At 40.4% G+C, this 25,606-nt stretch overlaps 1 protein-coding gene across 1 annotated transcript in view; it reads right to left on the reverse strand.

Moving 5' to 3' along the window:
* Window positions 1-16,955, reverse strand: part of LOC124595098 — a 28,792-nt gene extending 11,837 nt beyond the window's left edge. Inside the window, exon 1 of the mRNA XM_047133692.1 lies at window positions 16,880-16,955. The gene's annotated coding sequence lies outside the window, so the exon portion shown is untranslated. The remainder of the gene's footprint in view (window positions 1-16,879) is intronic.
* Window positions 16,956-25,606: the final 8,651 nt, after the last annotated feature.

Here is a 25,606-nt window from a genome sequence, read left to right on the forward strand (position 1 = left end):
AAAACTTAGGATATAATTTTGTCAGTAACTGGAAGTAGAAGTATGCCTTGCTGATTGTTGGTTTCTTTCCTACTTCTCTTCCTATACAGTGGATGGATTATGGCTTGTTTCCAATCATCTGGTGTTCTTCCTTCCTCCCAGATTTCTTTAATAACCTCATAAATGGTTTCAGGTACCTACTTCTTCCTAAGTTTCCACATCTTAGCTAATATTCCATCTCCATATTGCAGTGTATTATTTTTCAGAGGGCCAGTGTATTGTTCAATTTGATGCAGTGGCAATGGCACTGAAGATGGGCTTTCTTTTTGAGATTGTCTGAAAATTAGTCATCACATCAGCTCCTCACAGCTTAGAAGATTCTTAGAGTACACACATAAAAAAAAAAGTTTTGCATCACCCTGGTTCCCTGACCTCCTGAAGATGGACATTGACTGTGGATATTTTATCACAAACACAGTCCCTTTGATTGTTCAGAGATGTCACTAAACCCACCCAAAGATGTAAACAATCATGCATGAGCGTGCGTATTACACTTAGGGGGTCTGACAAATTATCAGTTGTAGTCATTGAGCCAGGAGAAAGGTACACTGCTCATGTTGTCTGTAATTCAACCATGCCTAGATGGTCAATACCGCAATTCAATCGCATCCACATTGTTACTTTGTGTGAGAAAAGGCTCTCAACAAGGGCAGTGTCCAGGTGTCTTGGAGTGAACCAAAGCGATGTTGTTTGGCCATGGAGGAGATACAGAGAGACAGGAACTGTTGATTACATGCCTCACTCAGGCCGCCCAAGGGCTACCACTGCAGCACATGACCACTACCTGCAGATTATGGCTCAGAGGAACCCTGACAGCAATGCCAACATGTTGAATAATGCTTTTCATGCAGCCACAGGACGTCATGTTATGACTCAAATTGTGTGCAACAGGCTGCATGATGCACAACTTTGCACCTGATATCCATGGTGAGGTGCATCTTTACAACCATGACACCATGCAGTGCAGTACAGATGGGCCCAACAACATGCCTAATGGACTGCTCATGATTGGCATCATGTTTTGTTCACCAATGAATGTCGCATATGCCTTCCACCAGAAAATCGTCGGAGACGTGTTTGGAGGCAACCCGGTCAGGCTAAACACCTTAAAAACCATTGTCCAGCGAGGCAGCAAGGTGGAGGTTCCATGCTGTTTTAGGTGGCATTATGTGGGGCTGACATATGCTGACTGTGGTCTTGGAAGGCACCGTAACAGCTGTATGATATGTGAATACCATCCTCCGACCGATAGTGCAACCATATTGGCAGCATTTAGGCGAGGCATTTGTCTCCATGGATGACAATTTGCACCCCAATTGTGCACATCTTGTGAATGACTTGCTTTGTAATAATGACATCACTTGACTGGAGTGGCCAGCATGTTCCCTAGACATCCCTGGGATAGATTGAAAAGGGCTGTTTGTGGTCGACATTGCCCACCAACCACTCTGAAGGATCTATGCTGAATCGCCATTGAGGAGAGGGACAGTCTGGACCAACAGTGCCTTGATGATTTTGTGGATAGTATGCCATGATGAATACAGGCATGCATCAATGCTAACGGACATGCTACTGGGTACTAGAGGTACCGGTGTGTACAGCAATCTGGACCACCACCTCTGAAGGTCTCACTATATGGTGGTACAATATGCAATGTGTGGTTTTCGTGTGCAATAAAGAGGGCAGAAATGATGTCTATGTTGATCTCTATTCCAATTATCTGTACAGGTTCCAGAATCTCGGAACTGAGGTTATGCAAAACTTTTTTTATGTGTATATTTTGTTAGTGACTTGCAGTTCTTTTTGTTTGTAATCAGTTTGATTATTGAATCTCCGAAGTGAAGGTCCGCTGTCTTGCACCCTATTATTTACTATCTGAAAATACTCTTCATATCCATCAGGTTGCTCTGTCTGAAATGTATATCTGTTCCTTCTAATCATTTTCCTCATATTTCTGTTCGTCTCCTCTAATAATGTCCGATGTCTGTCTGCTGATCTCAGTGGACATGTTCCAGTCTCTTTCATTTTTGAAGCTGTTATTCTACATTCCATTGCTTCATCACATACCTTGTTCCACCATTTATGTTTTTGTCTTCTTGGTTGTCATTCGAGTTCTTTCACCCTTTCTATCATTACTTCTCTAGTCATTTTCCTCATATTTCTGTTCCTCTCCTCTAATAATGTCCGATGTCTGTCTGCTGATCTCAGTGGACATGTTCCAGTCTCTTTCATTTTTGAAGCTGTTATTCTACATTCCATTGCTTCATCACATACCTTGTTCCACCATTTATGTTTTTGTCTTCTTGGCTGTCATTCGAGTTCTTTCACCCTTTCTATCATTACTTCTCTAGTCTCATCCCAATTTCCTACCTTCTTCATGTGAAGCTTTTTAACAAATTTGTCCCTGTTGCCAGAAATTTTGTGTCAGTACTATGGAATTTTTTAATTTTGGGGTTTCGTCTTTTATGTTGAAATTTTCCTTAATTTCTGATAAAAATTATTGGGTTCATGACTAGCCATCTTCTGAACAGTACATTCATAATTTCTCTATGGTTTAGTTTGGTTATTTCTGTGCGAGTTGATATGAGCCTAATGTGTATTACAAGAAGAAAAAATTTTCTCTCTCCCTGGCAATTTTCTGAAACAGGTTGACAGTTTTAAGTTGAATTGTCTGCAGAAGTTGGTAAGCCCTTCTCTGTTCTTGTAGATGTAAATTTCATGCTACTGCCTTGTATTTCACTTCTCTGCTGATTTGTATGAAGACATCTATGAGTAATTTTTTGTGATGCTTCAGTGTTTTTGATGTCTTGTTTTCTAATTTTTCCCAATATTGTTTGACCTTCTGGATTTTTCCAATTGACCTTGTTTGCAGGTGTGAATGAGTTTATGATGGCATAGCTGTTATTAACTGCTGATCTGAAGTCGTATTCACACTAATGGAGATGTAAAATACATTATGAATTCTGTCAGATTCTGTTTGGCCATGAAAGATATTCCAAGCGCAATGAGTTTCTGTTTATTTTTTATGCCCAGTTTCCCTTTATAAATCTTGTAACTCTCTCATTTAGATGCATTCTCATATTCATATTTGGTTCCCTGAAGTGCTAATGTGAGTATACTACATGTGTTTAATACATTCATCAATTGTTTAAGTTTCCCAGTATTTAGTAAAGTGTTGATGTTCAATGTTCCTAGCAAATGTTTTTTATTAGAACTTATGCAAGAAGTTGTGTCATGGTTTCCAATGATGAAGGCTTGATTGCAGCCTGGAATACTTTTCTCTTTTCTGTCCAGCATTACCATCATACCTGGGCTGAAAGTAAATTAGGAAGTATGTTAACTGCTTCATGGGAAGTCACTTGTGGTCAAACTGCCAGATAGGTTTTAACAGGCCATGTAATATGGGAACAGGTGCCTTTCATTGCTGACCACTTTGGTAACATAGGCCATTGATTTTTGCAGCCACTATCCATGTGTAGACAGATGATGAACCATAGCTGCTTCTTGCAAGTCACTTATAAAGTGCTTTGGTGATTCTGTCCATTTCCACATAATGATAGCTATAAGAATTTGAAGTGTAAGACACAAAGAAATGCCCTTCAAATGCAGTGACTGTAATTCTAGTGATCAGCTGCTAAACCATCTACAACAAAATTCCAGAGTTTCAAACAGTCCTAAATGATAGTGGAGCTCATACAATGATGAGCCAAAACTTTATGACACCTGCTTAATAGCTTGTTTGTCCATCTTTGGAACAAAATACATCACTGATTCTGTGTATCAGGGATCCAACAGTTTGTCGGTAGGTTTGTGGAGGTATGTGGCATTTGATGTCTATGCACAGGACAGGTAATTCACGTAAATAACTGGCTGCTGATTTGTGTATGCAGTATTGGCACCCAAAAGCGACACAGATGGGATCCAGAGGCTTTACATCAAGTGAATTTGGGTGCCCAGACATTAATGTGAGTTCATTACAATACTCCTCAAACCACTGTGGCACAGATCTGGCTCTAAGACATGGACAGTTGTAATTCTGAAAAATGACATTGCTGTCATGGAAGACATCTTGGTTGTAGGGATAAGGTTGGTTCGGAGCTATCAGCATGTCTCTGATTCCTACCACAGTCCCATGCAAGTATATAAGAATGTCTCCCACAGCATAATGCTACTCGCGTCAGTCTGTGTCCATTGTGGACTGTATGTTTCAAGCTGCCGTTCACCTTGATGGTGGCATTTGCGGAGATTACCATTGACACAGTGTACCAAAAATGTTATTCACCAAGAGCTGAAATATTTCCAATTACCAACTGTCAAATCCCAATGGTTGCATGCCCACTGCAATCATAACTGATGATATCATCAGGACAACATGTGGATGCATATGGATGGTCTGCCACTGCGCTACATGTTCAACACTGTATGATGAATGATGTGCTCTGAAACACATGTGCATGCACCAGCGTTGTGCTCTTTTGGCAGAGATGCCACAGATCACCATACTTTACAGACCAAGCAAACTTCTAAACTCCATGTTCTGTGAAGAGCCATGGCTGTCCTCCTAGCCATTTCCATAGATTCTCATGAAAGTAACAGGTGAACATTCAACCAGATTCCCTATTTTTGAGATACTTGTTCATAGGTTCTGTGTAATAATAATCCATCCTTTGTCAAAGTTGCTTATGTCAATGAATATCCCAATTTGCAGCCCATATCTTCACTAGTGTGATCTCTGTCTGTGTCTGCTCTCCTTACACACTTTTATTATGACATCACCTGTCCACGTCACCAGGTGGCATCCAATGTCATGGTGGGCAGTGGGCAAAATGTTGTGGCTTATCTGTGTATAATGTTAGGAAAGATATCTGTATAAAACCCAAATTTGACAGCAGTGATATTTTTCAGTAAATCTACGTGTGTATTAAAATGATAGGTCAATAGGAAATGGAAGTGGCATGTTTGTTGCAATAGTGCAATAAACAAATCCATTGTGAGACAGGAATAGAAGCTGCATGTTAGATTGTTTGGATAAGATTCAGTTTTGAGGGTGAGGATAAACTTATAATTCTGTCCTTCTGCTGACCACCAGACTCATCCTCAGATGTAATCATAAACTTTGGAGAAACCTTCAACTTCTTGTACATGTCTCCAAATCAAACCATCATCCAAAAATCAGTTGGGATGATTACAGTTTTGTAAGTGAAGAGGATGTCAAGAAATTCTGCAAAATAATACTAATTGCTTTCCCTGAAAACTACATGAAACAAATGCTTCAGAAGGTCACTTATAATGGAAGTATATTTGTATTGGATCTAATGACAACAAATAGACTGGGTTTAGAGGTTTTCTATATTGCAGCTGGTATTGGTGAGCATGTGACAGTTGTAACAGCAATGATTGCACAAATATAAAGGGCAACTAAAACAAGTAGAAAGATTTACATTTTCAGCAAGTTCATAAAGAAGGTAGCAATGTTATATCCGCAAGAATAACTCAGAAAATTTACCTCTGAGCAAGAACACATAAAAGAACTATGGATCAAGTTCAAAAGAATGGTTGAGCAACCACTGGACTGATATGTACCTAGCAGAACAATTTGTGATGGAAGAATCTTTCATGGTACATATTCACAGTAGAGAAACTTCTAAAGAAACACTAACTTCTGTATCATAGGTGTCAAACTGTGGAGACGTAGATAGGGACACGCTGAATGAAATGTGTTTGGCTCTCGAGAAGGCAGTGAGTGAAGTCTTCAGTTACTACCACAGTTGTAACATCAAAAATCTTATCAAAAGATTTTACACAAAATTCAAAGAAATTCTGCTCATATGTAAAGGCTGACAGTGGGACCAAAGTTAGTGAGCAGACACATACTGATGACACATGAACTGAAATTGAGAGCAGTAAAACAGAATCAGAAATGAAGACCTCAATTTTCAAATATTTAGTTACAAAAGAAGTTACAGAGGTACTGCCCCACTTTAAATCTCATACCACTGCAATGATGACTGATACAAATATAATTGTCAATGGCACTGAGAAACAACAAAATCACTAAAATTAAACAAGGCTCCAGAGGTTGAAAAAGTGATCCACAAAACTACCATTCAGCCATCTGTTGACATTCATCTGTTGTAGAATCCTAGAACAGAGTCTGAGCTCAAACATAACAGAACGACCTACACAATGCCAGCCAGCATGGATTCGAAAGACATTTATCATAGGAAACTCATGTTTATCCTGCATGACATCATGGAAGCCATGAGTCAAGGCAGCCAAGTGGATGGTTCCCAAAAACCAGTTTAAATAATACTACATCAACGTCAATGTTATGAAAAGGATAGGTTGCTACTCGCCATCTAGTGGAGATGCTGAGTCGCAGTTAGGCACAACAAAAAGACTCCTAAACAAGTTAGCTTTTGGCCAAAAGGCCTTCTTCTGAATTAGAAAATGTACATGCCCACATTCACAGGAACACAACTCACAATAACTTGACCACTGTCGTCTCTGTCAGCTGAAGCCACACTGGTCTGTAGTGATGTACCAGAAGCAGGAGTCATTATTTGCAATTTTAGGTGCATAGTTTTTTTGAAAAGTGCCACTGTGATCAAGTAGATATCAAGATACTAATAACAGCTAAACAGCTCTGTATCACAAATGATGATGTAACAGCTTTCTTTATAGAAGTAACAACTTTCTTTATAATTTACTTGATTAAGTTTTATTGGGATAACTGTGGATAGCATGAAGCGTGATAGTGATAGTTCATTGTCAACATGGTACACAGATTACATTTCTATGATTTGCAAGTCTTATTAATGAATACCTTTACCCATTGCACATCACAGAAGGTTCTCATTCTTTATGTGATGTACAGAACATGGTGAATGTGTGAGTGAATGCATGAACAAATGCCTCAGGAAACCCTTTCTGTTCCTACTGTCTGTTAATGACCTGGCAGGCTATATTAACAGTGACCATATATTATTAAAGTTATTTACAAGAAACAGTATAAAATCTGTTATGCTCACTCAGTAGAAAACTTTGGTCTACTTCAACATCTCTTTCATACCATCAGATGGAAAACATCTGGTAGTATGCAAGATCATTTACAGAAATCCAGTTAAATACATATGAAGCTTTCTATGTTAAAGAAGCCAATTGGTGTGGTGACCTTTCTGCACAATTTTTGCAATTTTAGCCCAAAAAGTTAAATGCGTTTATGATACATGGCACAACTTACCTGTGATGATAAAACATGCAATAAATTACAGAAACAATGTTTAAAATGTGAACAACAGGTCTTGATGCTACTGTTGGTGCTCCAGCAGTGGTGTCAAAAATCAACATTTTATGTACTCAAACTGAACAGCTACAAAGGCACAATTAAGCAACAGCTCAAGATGATCTACCAAAAATGTTAAATTTTAAGAATAAAAAAAAAATAATAAGAATTGTAAAACTTGTTTGATTTGTTGTCAAAGTAAGGGAGTAAGTCATTAGTCAAATGAGATTCCTAGTTTTAATAAAAGAAATTGTTGTGAAATACTGTTAGCTTGTGAAAAGTCTATAGAAAGTTCAAGAAATGATAAAAACACAAAGATGTACAAAAGTGAAAGGAAAGTTTTTAATGATAACTATAATTTGTTTTTGGATATAAACTCCACTGTTATGAAAGATACATTGATATTGGCACATAATATCATGTTACAATTGATGTAATTGAAGTATTTGACATAGATAAAACTGAAGTTTTTGTGGCGGTGTTCGTAGCGACAAACAATTCGCTGTAGAAACGGCTTACGAAGTCACCGCCACACTTTTAATAGCAGGCCGACCGGTCTGCTGGAACAGTGAACAGAAAGATGAAAACCCAAACACTCTGATTAAATAAAAGTCGGTACTTATCTTTATTAACGAAGATACAGAAACACAGTTGTGAACTCCGTATCTACAGTAATCTGTCTAGTTCGAGTCGGAGCGGCTAGGTCAGCGTCGGCTGACGACAAACAACAACTCTGCTGCGATGAACACACAACTGACTAGCAAGTACACAATTCGGTGGCGAGTATACAACTGAGCGTCGAATACAGAACTGTCCTAGCGCTCGCGACTCCAGCGCTTAAGTAACCAGAAGCCAGCGGTGGCGCGCACAGACTTGCGGTGATTTCCTGTCTCGCTGGCGCTGCTTATGCGGACGGTGTCCGGACTTTGATGCTGCCAACCTTTTGGCAGCGGGCTCGGGTGGCATTACTGGCTAGGATATAACAGAAGTGATGTTTAAGAGAAAGATATGGGCAGTATAATATTTTGAAGATATTTGGTTTATTCCAGTTTGAGTTCATAACTTAATTTCTGCCAAGAAATTTGGGCAAATGGAATCAAGAAAATAGTTGAAAATGATAGTTAAGTATGGGTATTGTTTAAGAATAAAGCTGGAACTGATGTTGCTGTCCAATGATGAAAATGAGCTTGATCATTTATCTGTGAACGCTGTTCATCAGGTAAAGGCCTGCATTTTTTATGAAACTGATGACATACTACAAAGAAGCATGTCAATGTAATGATATATCTTGAACGGAATGACCTCCTCAATGCCAACCAGCATAGATTCCCAAAACAATGATCATGTGAAACCCAAGTCACACTTTTCTCACATAACATACTGAAAGCTTTGGATCAAGGCAGTCAGACAGATACAGTATTTCTTGATTTCCAAAAAACATTTCACTCAGTACCACACCTTTGATTATTGTCAAAAGTATAATTATATGGGGCATCATGTGAAATGTGTGACTGGATTGAGGACTTTTTGGTAAGGAGGACACAGCATGTTATCTTGGATAAAGTGCGTTGGGACCCTTGCTGTCCATGTTGTATATTAATGACCTTGCAGACAATATGAAAAGTAGCCTCAACTTTTTGCAGATGATACAGTTATCTGTAATGAAGTATAATCTGAATGAAGCTGTATAAATATTCAGTCAGATCTTGATTATACTTCAAAGTGATGCAAAGATTGGCAACTTTCTTTAAATGTTGCAAAATATAAAACTACAAACTTCACAAAATAAAAAAATTAAGTATCCTATGACTATAATGTCAATGAAGCAATGTTGGAATTGGCCAACTCTTACAAATTTTTGGGTGTAACTCTTTGTAGGGATATGAAATGGAATGTTCACACAGTCCAGTCATGGATTAAGCAGCTAGTAGACTTTGGTTTATTGATAGAATACTGAGAAAATGCAATCAGACTACAAAGGAGACTGCTTAAAAAATCACTCATGTCACTGGTTTTAGAATACTGCTCAATTGTGTTGGACCCATACCAAATAGGACTAACGGGAAATATTGAACGTATACAGAGAAGGGCAGCATGAATGGTCACAGGTTTGTTTAATGCATGGGAGAGTGTCACAGAGATACTGAAGGAACTGAACTGGGAAACTCTTGAAGGTAGATGTAAAGTAGCCTGAGAAAATCTGTTAACATAGTTTCAAGAACTGGCCTTAAGTGGTGACTCTAGGAATATAATTCAGTCCCTTACATTTTGCTCACATAGGGATCATGAGAGTAAGATTAGAATAAATACTGCATGCACAGAGGAATTAAAACAATCACTATTCCTGTGCTCCATATAAGAACGGAATGAGAAGAAGCCCTAATAACTTGTACAGTGAGACATACCCTCTGCAATGCAACTCAGTCATTTGCAGAATATAGATGTAGATGTAAATGAAAATTTTGATCACAAAAATAAATGGCATATACCGAGACAAATAAAATTGAAATCCAAACAATTACATAATTCAATGAATCATTTTTCTGGAAAGGTTGTTCATACATCAGACATAGAAGGAAAAAATGAGTTTGTAGATAATGGCTATGAAATTATTAGTTTTGAACATATTAGTCAAGAGTACTCCATTATCCTGTATGTGTCCAATACCTGTTTCAATAACCACTTGAGTGACACTAAAGAACAGTATGAGAACAATTTAATAGTAAAGAATGAAGGCAAAGGAACCCACAATTTATGTGAGTGATACAGCTTCAAGAAATTATTACATTGCAGTGAACATTCAGCACATAAACCAAGAATGGTGCTTCAACATAAGGCACCAAGAAATTACACAGGAGTGAGATAGCTGAAATACTCTGATAATTGAAGAAAAGCTGTGGAACAAGAAGTAAATTTTCTGAAGAAGAATGAAATATTGAATAGTTAAAACAGGCAAAATAAACAAGTTGTTTCAAAAATGGTGGGATTTTGCTACAAAATTAAAGTTTATGTTTAAGTACTTTTATTAGCTGTCAAAAGAAGTTACAGTCTTCAGTTTGTAATTTCAGATTAGGTAAACAAAGTACTAGAAGATTTATTAGTGGATCAGGATCATAAATACATGGAGACAGTTTCAATATATTCATCAACTCATTAAGGAGAATGAGATTAGAGTGAGAAGAACACCAACTGACAGAACTAACATTCTTGCAAATTTGTTTTCATCAAGTTACAATCAATGAAGGAACTCATTGTTATTGTCTCTGCTTCAGGATATAAAACATTGTGAAAGACTGTGGAAGTATTATTATATTATATCTTAATAATCTTTGAACATGTGAATTAGTGAGATAGAAAGTTTTTCACTATATCACAGCTCTTCTTTTGTTGTTGACAGATTCCATCAGACATCAAGAAATAATTTGAGGGAGTATACAAACACGTGCAATGGACCTGATACTGTTATCGGTACTAAAATATCTGGCAAGATTTGTCTATGTGTCTATGATTGAAAATGATGATACGGGGTGATGTACGGCTATGGTAATGATTTACAATGAGCTATGGAATATACTAAAATTTCACTCTGTACGTATTCCACATATTGCATAAATTATGAATTCTCTATTAACTCTGTATGTTCATAGAACTATTAACTAATACTTGTGTAGCATTCACTGTTAATAAGAACATCATTGTTCATTTTTGGACTACAATATCCACAGACTGTTAAGTGCCGAAGTTACTGTCAGTTTATTTTGGGATGAAATGTCTATGAAATCCTATAACAATCACTTTGTGATCCAGATGCTAAACATACGCAATACAGTAGGCCCATACTACACTACACTACATGTAGGAAATCACTGTTGGTTCAGATGCATGTCTCTGTACAGAGACAATTATTGAACTATATGAAATAAAAATCATCATAAGTTCAGAACAGTTTGTGCTAGGACATTCAAACTGCATGGTTATCTGTGGAGCATGATAGGGATTAGTATGTGCATGCATGGTTTGGTTTAGCAATGAAGCCTGTTTTCATTTGGGTGGGCTCATCAATAAGCAAAGTTGGCACATTTGGGGGACTGAGAATCTGCTTATCATGATCGAGAAGTCTCTTCTCTCCCAATGGGTTACTGTGTGGTGTGCAATGTCCAGTCATGGAATAATCGGTGTGGTATTCCTTGATGCCACATTGACTACGAAATGGTATGTGAAGGTTCTGGAAGGTAATTTCTTCCCCATTATCCAAAGTGACCCTGATTTTGACAAGATGTGGTTCATGCAAGTTGGAGCTCAACCTAAGCAAAGCAGCAGAGTGTTTGATGTCCTGGAGGAGCTCTTTTGGGACCGCATTCTGCCATATTATCTAGTTCTGAACACTTGCAACTCCTTTTTGTGGGGCTATATTAAAGAAAGAGTGTACAGAAACAACCCCAAAACTATTTCTGTGCTGAAAACAGCCATTCAGGAGGTAATCGACAGCATTGATGTTCTGAAACTTCTGTGGGTCATGCAGAATTTTGCTATTCGTCTGTGGCACATCATCGCCAAAGATGGCAGGCATATCAAACATGTCATAACATAAATCTGAATATCTGCAGTGATGTTTACATATTGAATAAAGTGAGTGCACACTGTAGTTTGTAACTAATTTACATTTTTTCGTACAGTTCAATAATTGTTACCCTGTTAATACAGTGAAATTGATAAATCAATCATGGATGTCTGTAAAACATTTCTGAGGAATGTCATATGGGGTTGGGGGGGGGGGGGGGGGTGAATGAGGGATGCCCAGGATCCTGGGGTATAAGACCAGAACTTGCTAGTTAGGATAAAATGAGGAATGGCAGCCCATTGTTTCTTAAGAGCTGAAACCAGAATAGATAGTGATGTCTGGTGCTGGGGTATGGAGCGAAATCGAGGTTCTAACTCATCTCAAAGGTGTGCCACTGGGTTCAGGTCAGGACTCTGGGCAGACCAGACCATTTCAGTAATGTTATTGTCCCTAAACCATCACCTCATAGGTAATGCTTTATGACGGGGTGCACTGTCATGTTGATACAAAAAGTCATGGTCTCTGGAGTGTTTCTACTGTGTGTACTACACAATGCTCAAAAATGTGTAGATATCCCTTCACAATTAGCATTTTTGGAGGTGTAATAATGGGACCACACCCTCACCATGAAAACATTCCCATGCTTCCTCCATGCTTCACTGTTGCACTACATATGATGGCAACTAGCATTTTCGAAACATTCACCAAATCCAAATGCTTCCATTGGATTACCACGGGATACAGCTTTGTTCATCACTCCGAATCATTTGTTTCCATTCATCCCCTGTCCATTGAAAGTATCACTTAGCATTGACTACAGAAACGTGTGAGTTATGAGGAGCTGTTTGACAATTGTACCCCATTCTTAGTAAGTCTCTTCGCACAGACACTATTCAACCTGGACTGCTGATAGCCCGTTTGAACTCACCTGTGATCCGTTCCGCTGATTTCATGCAATTTTTTTACAGCCACCCTCCATAGTGCTTCCTGTCCGTTAGTAAATGAGGCCTGTCTGGTCTTGGCTTAGCTGTCATTGTTGCTTTATGTCTTCACTTCACAATCACATCACCAAGAGTCGAATTGGACAGCTTTAGAAGGGATGAAGTGTGCCTAATGGATTTGTTACTGAATGGTTAGTCCACATTCGAAGTCACTGAGCTCAACTAACAACACTATATACTCTGCCTCTCTTTATGCTGGCGGGTTGGTATCTCGGTATCAGTTCCAAATTACACAGTGGTGTCCAGATACTTTTTATTAGTTTGAAAGTATAAATAAAAGGCCCGTAATCCTGATTCCCAGAAGGGGAGGAAGTGTAGCAGTTGACTCAGTCGACCCCTCTTGCCCCCCTCCTCCCTTGTGGATGACTAAATCTACCTCTACATTTATACTCTGCAACCACTTTGAAGGGCTTATCACGTAATCAGCTGCAGTATATCACAAACATGGAATTAACATGCACATTTTGGTTTTGTACAATGGGAAAAGTGTACTGTTAACCTATACGCTTAAAAGCAGGGACTGAGGAACAGAAAGAAAAGTGTGTATATTAGCATTCTTTCAAACGTGTATTAACATCCTGTCTCATGTCCTAGCTACCATTAAGGTAGGCCTACTGCTTTCTAAATTTGCTATCCTTGCAGATTCTGGAGAACATTCCCTATTTCTTGTGTTACCAGTCCACTTAAATTTCAGCGTACTTCTATAATGAAATGAAAAATTCGGACATAGGCTGCATTTTGGGCATTGAAATGAACCAGAGCCGACAAGTGAAAATTCATGGCAGAACGGGACTCAAACGTGGATTTCCCTCTTTACCCGAGGTCGACAGGGGGCACTACGTACGTAGTGTGCGACAAGTTGAGAATCTGAATAGGGCAGTAAATGTGCTCGGATACTCGAAGCAGCTAACGTGAGCGCTCTCGTAGAGTGGGAACTGCAGGTTCGAGACCCCATCCGGCACGCATTTTCAATTGTCACCATTGAATTCATTTCAGTGCCCAATTGCAGCCCACGTTAGGAGTTATTTCAATTCATTGGGCGTATGTACTGCTGCGGGTTCCAGAACGCTGCATGTTCTCAAAGATGCAATATTCCTTCAGACATGTATCCCAAGGAACAGGCACTGCAGTGAGTACAGTCGTTATGAAATACATGAAATGTGTTCACAGTTGCGAATACTAACAACCATCAGCTATATGAGGGAATGACGTGAATGAAAATTTGTGCCGGAGTGGGACTCGAACCCAAATTTCCCACTTCACGCGAGCCGTCGCTTTGGCTACGTATCCATGCACGGCCAGATCCAACCTTCCATATGTCGTCGTTCCTGCATCAAAACAGGTACTCTTACACAAATTATGTAATTCCCGGACATGGGAGGACACTTTAATTGAATGCCGCTGCCTGGAATCGGCAGATAAGTACGATATGACAGTGCCCGCGTTGTTAGGAGAGCGATGCAATGTCCCTGCGGACAAGCATACATCTCCGAAGAAACATTGCTCGTTCTTAACAACACAGGCACTAGAGTATCGTTTTTATCCGCCGATACCGGACAGAGATTTTCAATTAAAATGTCCTCTCCTGTACGGGAATTACGAGAATTACGAGAACCAGTCGTGATGCAGGAACGACGACATATGGAATTCTGAATGGTGTCGTGCGTCGTGCATGGATGGCAAAAGTGGTTAAGGCGACTACTCGCGCAAAGCGGAAAATCTGCGTTCGAGTCATTCCCTCGCACAGGTGATGTTGCGAACACATTTATACTTCTGTAACACCAAATCTCAAACGCTTCGTTTCACTTTTTTCCGGCTTCCCAAAGCTCTTTCAATTAACAGATCAATATTTTTCATTTTAGGGCTTCCCTCCATTCCACTAACAAAAACCGTAAACAATGCGCAATCAGTACAGTAATTTCACTAGAATTCTAGGCTATCGACAGTACTCTATTCCCTAATTTGTTTGTACAGCCGGAATTCGTCCTAAATTCAGCAACCAAAATTCCATTTATCGTCATGCATGCAGTAACGAGCTTAAAAATATTTTCTAATGGACCCATAGCGTGCAAAAATGAATCTAGAAACAATTTTTAATTACAGTAATTGAAAGTAGCTTTCAGGCTTTAGTCGGAATCAAAGACACGCACTATCATTGTTTTCCAAGTGGTTGTACGTTTCGTAACAAATAATATGCGTTGTTATAATTATTCGGAATAGCGAGAATCGCAAGCGCATGTGAGTTCCGAAATTTGTCGTAGTCTGTCAGGTAGGATATGTGGGAAGATGTAAACTTTCCTTACTCGAACCGAAGCCGAAGTGTTCGGTAAATTATGGGTAGTCATGGAAAGCCAGTTGTAGCCTCAATCACAGCAAAGGCAGTACAGCATGACGTGACAAGACTAAGTTATAGAAATACAAGAATCGTGATACGCTGTATTTTGCGGTCTGCTCCTTGAGGTACCGGTACAGTACAAGCAAAGGAAACATTAAGCACCTCCACATCAGGTGGCAAGTGGTTGAGACAGAGGAGTCTAATTCTCGAGGGATGAATGAAGTTAAAATCCTCGTCTTGTCATTCTGATTTATGTTTTCCTTTGGTTTCTTAAATCACTTGAGGCGAATGATGGTATGGTTTCTCAAGCAGGATTGCGAACGATTACTTGACCAGCCTGAGCAATAATGACCTCGATGTCGACAGGCCGTGAAATACTACATATTTTCCATTGCGAGCTACTTAACTGTGTTTAGAAACCCTGGCGGTAAGGTACAGAAACGAATCATCCTTCAGTAGGACACACATCAGCATCACTATTTCCGACTAAGTATTGTGCTACATTTTACCTCGAAAAAATTTCAGAATGCAGTCTCACTTTGTTAAGATGTGCAATAAACAACTACAACGCACCAGAAATTGGTTAATTTCACGAGATTCAACTATGAAAAACAAGAACAGCTGAACAATTGCAAATTAACTAAATGTCAGAATGAAGGTAAGGCAGGAAACGATTATAATGCTACTGGTTGGCTGTCTGGTACCGTGTGAAAGCTTAGCGGCCCCATTCCCGTCAGTTTTTACATCCACGCCACCAGCAGCAATCTTAGGATACCCAAAAATATTACAAAAGTCTTTTAAAAGCTGTATTTTTACGTCACACACCATGAGAAGGAGTTAAAAATCACCGACCTCAGGTGCATTTGAGCGTATGAATATGCATAGAAGAAGACGACGCATTAACCACTCATTCGCCGACACCGGCGCCGACAATAATCACGCAATTCATAATTCGCCTAGATTTCCCCCCCCCCCCCCCCGCCCCCTGTGGTCGCTTCGGCAGGGACCGCCAAGACAATACTAGACCAATTAAGTGCGCACGGTGTCATTTACGGAGTCATACTATCCGCGCTCCATACGTGCCTGGTACGGGAAGAATCCCTAATATGTGCGACAAAGCCAAGTGCCCCCTGCCGTGCACTTCACAATGGTTTTCAGACTACCTAGGTAAGCTTATGAGAACTAAGTACCGGTATCAGTTGTTGAAACTGAATAGACAATCTACGCGACCTACTTTCAATTAGTGCATAGCAGCTCTAAAACGTACCTTGTTTTCGTTGGCCTATAGGAAACTTAAGCTTATGGGGCTGCAACATCGCTGCTGCTTGAAGACCATAACAGTAATGCTTTTATTAAGTACTGATCTAAATCTAAAAGCACTGGCAATGTAAGCGCTCAGAGAAAACAGTTATTTGAAAATTTTGGATTTCAGCCTGGAATTTAGCTGTCTACTAAATTTCCATGCTCTAGGCTGCTGTTTAGTTCGCCCGTATGGTTAAAATCGTCCCTGATTTAAACCATAAGCCATTAACGAGATGCGACAAGCGTATTCTTTGGGAAGCATTCAGTGTGTGATGCTCACGTTAAAAGCAATGCGTAATACGAATTCTTGACATTCCTAGCAACATCACAAGAGTACGTCGTTAGCGAAAGCTTACCTGTGCGTCTTCCACAGCGGCCTTCAACAGAACGTGTGATGACAGCTGTGATGGTGGCACGCCTGCTGCTCACGTTGAACCTTGAGTTTTCCTCCTCTTATCTCCATCCCTCGCGTTTCCCCCCGCTGTCTAACTTGCTGGGTGGCAGTCGTACGACAACACATTTAAGGAGATTTTTTACCAAGACATAAGCAACTATAGAAACGAGAATTAAAATGTACATGTGCAACCGACTGGATAAACAATTGTACATTTAAATCTAAAACAGAAGATGAAAGCAGTTATAATCGATGGGCAAAAAGAAAAGGCTAAAGGCGCTAAATATGGAATACGCTGAGGATGTTTTGAGACTACAGTCAATATTTCCAATACACTGCAATTGTGCCCAATAAAACAGTAAAGGTGTGTGTCCACAAGCAATTAACTTCTAAAGGCACTTGCTGAGGTTTTTACTTTGACCAAAAACTTGTGCACGTTTCCTTCTGCAAATCGCTTGGACAAATTAATTTCGGCAATCTGCTGCAAATACATGCGGAAGTGTTTCCACTAGAGACGCATCGTGTGACGGGGAAATGGATGTTTACATCGTCGTGCTAAAAACCAGAGCAGCCGCCATCGTTGCTGCATTATTTATTGAAGATAAATCGTGGCGAAAATCAAAAAGATTTCAAAGAAAAATGTTTAGGCGAAGAAATCGATGTAGAAGTGTATCAAGAAACACTACTGAATGAGTTAAAATCAGGACTTCGCCCAGATTAAAAACATTATGAGAATGTCATATGCAATTTTCGAAAATCTCTTGCCCGTTGTAAAGTAAAATAATCGAAACCAGGATACAAAAATGTTGCAGTCTGTATCTCCAAGCGTTCGCCTTTTAATTACTCTTCGATTTTTGCATAAACATTATCACAAACGTAAAACATTTATGTTACACTAAGATTAAAAATCATCTAAAATTTAAAGACGTCTCTACTACCGTTCTACGTGAAACAAAGTAATCGGTTAATTTTTTCCCACGTCCGTTTATGAATTGCCATGGTATATTTGTTTCGGTTCATCTGTCTTTATGCCTTGTTTTAGACACTGACATGGTCGTACCGGTATTGAACACACAAAACTACTGCAAGTTTAAGAAAAACTTCCAGCAACTGGCATTATCGGCAAGTTTTTGCAGCAAGGTGCAAGAAACCGTTTCCACTAACGTGCGGAAGCTGCTTCTACAAATGGATGAAACTTGCAGAAGTCGACTTGTTGAGGGTGTTTACATGTCAAATAACTTGAAGGAGTAGCTTCAGCAAGCGACTTGCAGAAGTTTACCTGCTAGTGGACACACGTCTTAAGGCCAGAAAGGACAGCTAATAACGAAATTTTAATTATTGTACGTATACGGTGTTCAAAAATGGCTCTGAGCACTATGGGACTTAACTTCTGAGGTCATCAGTCCCCTAGAACTACTTAAACCTAACTAACCTAAGGACATCACACACATCCATGCCCGAGGCAGGATTCGAACCTGCGACCGCAGCGGTCGCGCGGTTCCAGACTGTAGCGCCTAGAACCGCTCTGCCACTCCAGTCGGCATATACGGTGTAGTAGAAAAACCATATGATCAAATTTGTAGGCGGTATAGGGCCTGTACAGGGCACGAAATTTAATACACGGAGCTGCCTCCTCTGAAAGCAACACTGGCGGGGCATCTACAAGACATCTAGTCGATCTGAGCTAGGACGACAGATGCGTGTGCATCACTGCATGCTTCTTCAAGTCTTTGTCAGAGTTCTTCATTCATAGTGGCTGGCGAGAGGTGCTGTGACAGCGACGGTAAACCGTAACCAGATGCATTTAATGGGTGAGAGACGTGGTAAATGTGGTGTCACCGCCAGACCCCACACTTGCTAGGTGGTAGCCTTTAAATCGGCCGCGGTCCGTCAGTATACGTCGGACCTGCGTGTCGCCACTGTCAGTGATTGCACACCGAGCGCCACCACACGGCAGGTCTAGTGAGACGTCCTAGAACTCGCCCCAGTTGTACAGCCGACGTTAATAGCAATGGTTCACTGACAAATACGCTCTCATTTGCCGAGACGATAGTTAGCATAGCCTTCAGCTACGTCATTTGCTACGACCTAGCAAGGCGCCATTACCAGTTAATATTGAAATTATAAAACATGTATCAACAAGAGCGATGTACACCAATTATGGATTAAAGTTAAGTATTACATGAACTAAGTACTTTATTTGCTACTATTAATTCCCTTAACTGTTCCAGACCTCGCGCCAGCCTGCGTGAGCTTAAGCGCGTGCCTTTCGGCTTCCTCTCATAGTGACTTGGCTGTCGTGCCAAGTCACAACAGTAAACATACTGACCGGGTCAGCAGTCCAACACCGTCGGTATTGAGATAGGTTCAGACAGCATGGGCAACATGCGGTCGTGCGTTATCTTTTTGAAAAGTAACGTCGTGGAGACTGGATAGGACGTAGCCACGTCCGAAATGTAATGGCCGCTGCCCAAATAAATGGCTGTATGAACCAGCAGCGAGTAGTTAGCCTCCCTCGAAAATCCGCTGCCGTTCTACCTAACAACTTTCACGATGCCGAGAGGTTTTGCTGCCTTAAGGAAAAGTCTATGCAGAAGTTATGATCTAAGACATGTTAACGACAACATAATGTCAGAACACATTAAAAACGACGAAGTAGAATTAATTCCTCCAGAAAAATCTGCATATTCATTTTATTTGTCTCATCAAGTGGTCAAGTGAGAGACAGGAGAGCACAAAATGTGGAATGACCTCTGATGGTTGCTCTCACGAACAAAGTGTACCCTCTCCTAATGCCCTTAAGAAATCGGGCCTAACTGAAGTGATTGAGGTTCCGTCTGCGATGCCTTGTCATTGCCGACATCGTTCAAGTTTTTCTGTAGCTCCCTCTACATCCTGATGATAACGATCTTACTAGATTCATCTAGTGCGAGACAAGATTGAGGATCACAATTAAGACAAAGGGCAGTTCGTAATTTCCAAGTTCTGTTGCAAGCGATATAGACGGCTCGAGTGTCATGGTGCGAGGTACCGATTTTGTTTACAGCGTTGTTGCCAACCGATTTTCTAATGTCAATAGTGATCCTGATATGAGTGGAGCCAACGCAGTGTTGATGTGCTCTGCTCTTATCTGGCAGGAGTTAGTTTCGAGATTGAGTACGGTGGAAAGTGGTTTGGGCTCCACAATTTTAGGAACGGCGTGGATTCTCATGGGGAGACATGTGTCAAACTAGGTGAAAGATATAGCGAGAATGTATCCCGAGAACGGAGAAACAGTTTTGCTCCCGTCTGCGTACACAAAACGCGGAATTGTCGATGACAGAATATGTATCACGAATAAGGTAAGCTAAATTAGCGTCAGCTTTTTGGTACATCTTCTGTCCTTGTTGTTGACAACGTTGCTTACAAAATGGATCTCTGGCGCCATGACAGCCGTACACTCGATCGCTGTTCTTCCCAGTGCTGTAAACAAGATCTGTATCCCACGCCATGAAGGTCGCGTGTTCGATATGTGTCGGTAGCAAGGGGTCTTTAAAATTACCGAATAATTTGTCGATTCTCACGTCTTCCTTTTGGCCTTGATGCAGCCCGTTTCTGCTTTCAGCAACCATATGTGAACTAACAATCAGTGCAGGTTCACTCCAGCAACTGTGTTGTTGGATGGGAACATGTACATGGATGACTTTGATGCAGGAACTAAATCGGAAAGTAGCATACCATCGCTGTATTACGAGTGGTCTTCGCTAATGAAGAAAATAAAATTGTAATTGTCGAAGTGGGCAACTAATTCGCAACAATTATCCACAATTTGAAATGTGGAAGGGAGGGAGGTCAAAACGAAAGCCACGATTCTAAGAATGTCATGTACCTCTGAAGACATTCTGAATGAGTCAGCAACGTGTCACTGGAAAATGTTCAGAGAATTGCAGCAAAAAGAAAGTTACTGCGACCAACAACCGGTCTTCATGATCCTCTGGGATTAGTAACTCCGGTATCCACTGTAGTAAAAATTGTCTGAAAAGACTTGGCTGCTCGGACTAGATCGGGACGAACCCACGAGTCACAACCTATTGGTTACATCGGTGGTTGTCAGACGTCTTTGCTCAAGAGCCAGAACTGACATGGGCCGCATACTGACCGATTTTATCAATAGTTGGCAACCCACGAATTAGTATGTTATGACCCCAATGCGCAAGCCACATTAAGGGCGCGGTAAGTTCGCCGCCGAACCCCCAACTAGTGATCGTTAACAGTATTAACCTTTCGGAACACTTAGTGTCTACTGTTGTCTCTTACAGATTGCTGCCGTCCTCAGCATCCCCAAAGGTGTAATACACTAACTGTTTGACGTAATGTTTTAATGTTGTCTGTGTGAGCGGATGATTAATAACAGTAATTTTACTTATATTTAAATGCATTATGCAATATTTGACTTAATCACAAAAGCCTACTAAATGTTTTGAATATCATTTTTCTGCTACACATTAGGCTGTTCCTGTATTAAGCAGCTGTAATGTAATTTGATATTCCTTGATAAAATATGTAGGCCTATCGCATTTGACCTTCTCTATAATGCGCATTCACGAATGCATGTTACTTTCGTTCGAAATATACAGTAGCAGTACGAATCACTTATGCTTGTCGAGTTGTAAATACTGGATGATAAACAATGAACCATTCCCTCCTTCCACATCTCGTAACTTCGCAGTGGCCACTCTACTTACCCCTCTGCCCCTCAGGTAAGCGCCCAACTCTGCCGAGCTCACGGCTGAAATCGCCTACGTCACTTGAAATTAAGCACATCTTACAATACTAGTGCATAAACATTTTTGTGGGTGACTGAGCAAAAAAACTACACTTCAGCATCTCATAACGTTAGTTGCTGGATATCATAAAAAAGTTACGAACCACTCCTTATGTCTGACATGGCCCCGAGGGCGTTAGCTGGAATAGATACGGGGTGAAATATCAGACAACGCCCGAAGGCCAATACCCTGAATACATGGAAGTTGTGTGGAGTACGGGCAGGCACCGTTTCCCTAATAAAAGTTTTTTTTTTACCTTTAAAATTTTACAACTTTATTAACTTAAAATAGTAAGTCAACATTCGTTATGTACAGCAAGATCTTCAACAGAGTTTCTTAATGAAAGTTCCTGAAGTAGTATTTTAACAGATCAAAGAACAGCTCTCAGAATCAATTTGCAACGCTTAAAACTCAAATCTCTTTTTAAACAAAGGAAAAAATACAAATTGAATATTGCAAAGTTAGATAATTGAGTAACACCACATGGTAGTACCAAAATTTTCCTAAATATCACCTGTGATCACTAAGGCAATAAAATATTGATCACAAAATTTTAATTGAAACAAATACAATAAAATCTGATTACTATCAACGTACACTCGAACCCCGTAGCCTATGAGATGCTCATCATATCAAAATATTTTCCTTGCTTTTAAACACTTTACACCATAAACCTCCCTACATGTGACGCATAGTACACGCAACGAATTATGACGAATAATTAAGCATAGATGTTATAATTAACCAGGTATGTAAATCTTTCTTTCAAAATAAGACACAAATCAACTCAATCTCAGTGGTTATATCTGTTAAAAAATATACAATACATATCTTTTGACTTCGTCGTGGTCATGCGCTGTTGTGCACAGGGCTCTCCTTCAGGACCACGTGCGGCACGGGAAAGATTTTCCACGATGTACAGAACGTTAACGGGGCGCAACCAACTTACACAAACTGCGTACTGGGATTATATGTCGATGTGGAAGCGGCTCTCAAATCTTAAAACGGGCGAGGAAGTAGATGCGGTACTAGTAAACACTTCGACTATACCGCGTTTCACCAAACGGCAGTACGGTGGGGTAGACAAGTGACAAATCAAGGAATGTTACAAGGCAACCCCAGAAAAAAACATTAACAAAATATTTGGGGTTTTAAACTCTTGGGAAGGCCACACCAAACCGCTGAATGACGTCTCAAGCTAAATCATGAAAATACTATTGGCAATACAAGTAGAACCGTAAATTACCATAAGAAGTGAACTGCAATTAACACGATTCACAAGAGTCTGAGTGAAAAGCTCCACAGTCACTCTTTTCATTACTACGAACACTTAGCAGTACCTTCAAAGTTCACGCGTGGACACTACCAGTCTGTTGAATTACTCGTTATAACTGTAGATAACAGTTTAACTAGCTGCGGGCCGACTTACGTTTCTTAATAACACAAGCAATGATTCGGTCTCTCACGTGGATTCACCTTCGATTCAAAACAGTCGTTTACTTTAAAGCAGGTAAATAGATGTCAATGCCAACATCAACGCTCTCCTCCCAAGCAGCGCTCTAACTGGTGACTGCAGTACCGAAGCAAAGCTTACACCACTCACAAGTCTGGTATACGCGGCACCAACGTGCACCTTTTCGGAATTCTTATGTTCACGTCATACACCAAACTTGCCGTAATTCTTCGCTAGAATCGAAGGGCAGAACCAAGGAATCACTTCTCAGCCCTTGAATGATCCCACGATGATCGCCTCCGGGACAACACTGGCCCTCCACACTAGGATCTTCGAGCCCACGGAGATCCGTCCGCAATCGACTGCTTCTGCGGGGCCCACCGACAAAGCGGCCTCGTCCTCCAGCTAACTATCCGTAACGCCCTTCTTACCCGTTCTGTCGCCTAGCGGGGCGCGGGAAGCCAACTCGCCAAAGATATGCAGGGACCAGAGACTCCAAACCGATCTCGATATTGACATCGCGACGAATACTGAGAAGGCGGGTGATTTCAAAAACAAAACAAAAGTAAAAAAAAAGTTAAATAGCGAGCCGCACCGGCTCAATGCCTTTCGCTTCAAAAGAAGACTCCTTCAGAAAATGGTCACGTGCGGGGAACTCAGTGAAGAGGAGATAGCAAAAGCTCGCCTTTTTTTGGATAAAATGATTGAACATTAGATAATGATTTATTACGTTTAACGGTAGGAGGTCGCCTGCAACACGCCGAAGCGCCTGCAGAAGAACGACGTCGCATCATTCCGGAAGGAGACCATTACTTCAACAATCTACAGCATCTCGGAGTATGAGTGGTTCTTTTACAAATGACAAGGGAACATCTCCAAACGTCAATAAGCGATATCGATAAACTTGGCGGGTGTGTAGAGAGGGCAAAATATTGTAATACATATTTCTTTTGCTTATGCCCAATTTCATTTGTAAGGAGTAAAACACACCCCGAAAGATAATTTGGCATTGTAGATTTAAAGTGAATTGAATACCTTCGAAACGATGATATATAAAAGAATGTTTTCTATAAAAGATATGTAATTAATGTTTTTTAAAACCGTATAAACTACTTTTATAATAATTTGAAAATTTACAAAATAACTCACCACCATTAATTAACTCTGAAAAATTAAAACCGTTGTTACAACGTAATTTACACGCCACATAAATTACACATACATTCGTGTGTAATACAGCTGGATCCTGGAATACTATTTTTGGTAAATAAGGTGTACACAATGTGCAGTCGGAGTATTTCAACATACCTAATTAAAATATCTAAACAATTATTACTGCTCTAATTATTTAATGTACTTACATTTGCTTTATATTTTAAATTATTATTTTACGTTTTACATTCATGTTGTAGCCTTTAGGTGTTGGTGGATATAGCTGTAGCAGATTAGCAAAGAAGCACCGACTAAAATTATTCCCTAGCACATTACTCAGCTGCGGATCTTCTGTCCCAGGCGTCAGACTTCTCTCCTTACAGCAGATGTTTCATCGCTTAGTTAGGAATTGATCTACAAAAGGAGCAGTAGGGAAGCTACAGACAACGAAAGTTGGGATAGTATGGAGAAACACATATTTAAAAATGAACATATAAAAGAGAGTTAGCCCTGTGACAACTTTCCATAAATTGTCAATCATAGAATGTAGCTGTTGGCGAACAATAGACTTGTTGTAGGACAATGAAACCTTCTTCAGAATAAAGACCAGACCCTAGAGCGACAATAGAAATGAAATAACAGGTATCATTGTAAAAAAAGAACTAACTATGGGTTACGCTTACGGTAACAGTAACAGGGGTCGGTCGAAACAGCTTACCACGCTGCGTGTCGATATCTGCAGCGCCAGTATCTTGTGGCGGTAGTACAGTCGCAACCATTGTAATTGCGATGCGGTAAGTAACTCTAAACATGTTGAGTGATCCGTGGATGACTAACCTAGGCTGTTTGCAAGGTAGTGGGAAGCACTAGCCACAGAGTGGCGGCAACTGCAGTACACGGAACCTCGTGATGTTGACACCTCCAGAAACTGCAACAGAATGAGTTGTAGAGTTGCTCACCAGGTTATTTAAAGACTAGGACGATGAGCTGCGGTGCACCTTCGTGGTACACGGAAAGGTCCTTGTAGCCAACGTAACAGGAGTGGCCGGGTTATGTCCCGCAAGTTGGGTGACATGAACTGGCGCGACTTTTCAGAATGCGGGAAAACTGTGTGTGCCTCCGCCACCGTCTGGCTTCAACGGCGATTCGAAATAACGAACAGAAACCAAGTTAGGTTTTGCCATCTTGGACGTTTTCTATAGTAATTAAAGGAGTAATGTTAAAGTTGTCCTGCAATCTGCAACTGATGGTCATCTATGTAGACAACACCTCCGTAGTG

This window comes from Schistocerca americana, chromosome 2 (genome assembly GCF_021461395.2).
Source record: "Schistocerca americana isolate TAMUIC-IGC-003095 chromosome 2, iqSchAmer2.1, whole genome shotgun sequence".
In the NCBI taxonomy this organism is placed as follows: Eukaryota; Metazoa; Arthropoda; class Insecta; order Orthoptera; family Acrididae; genus Schistocerca; species Schistocerca americana.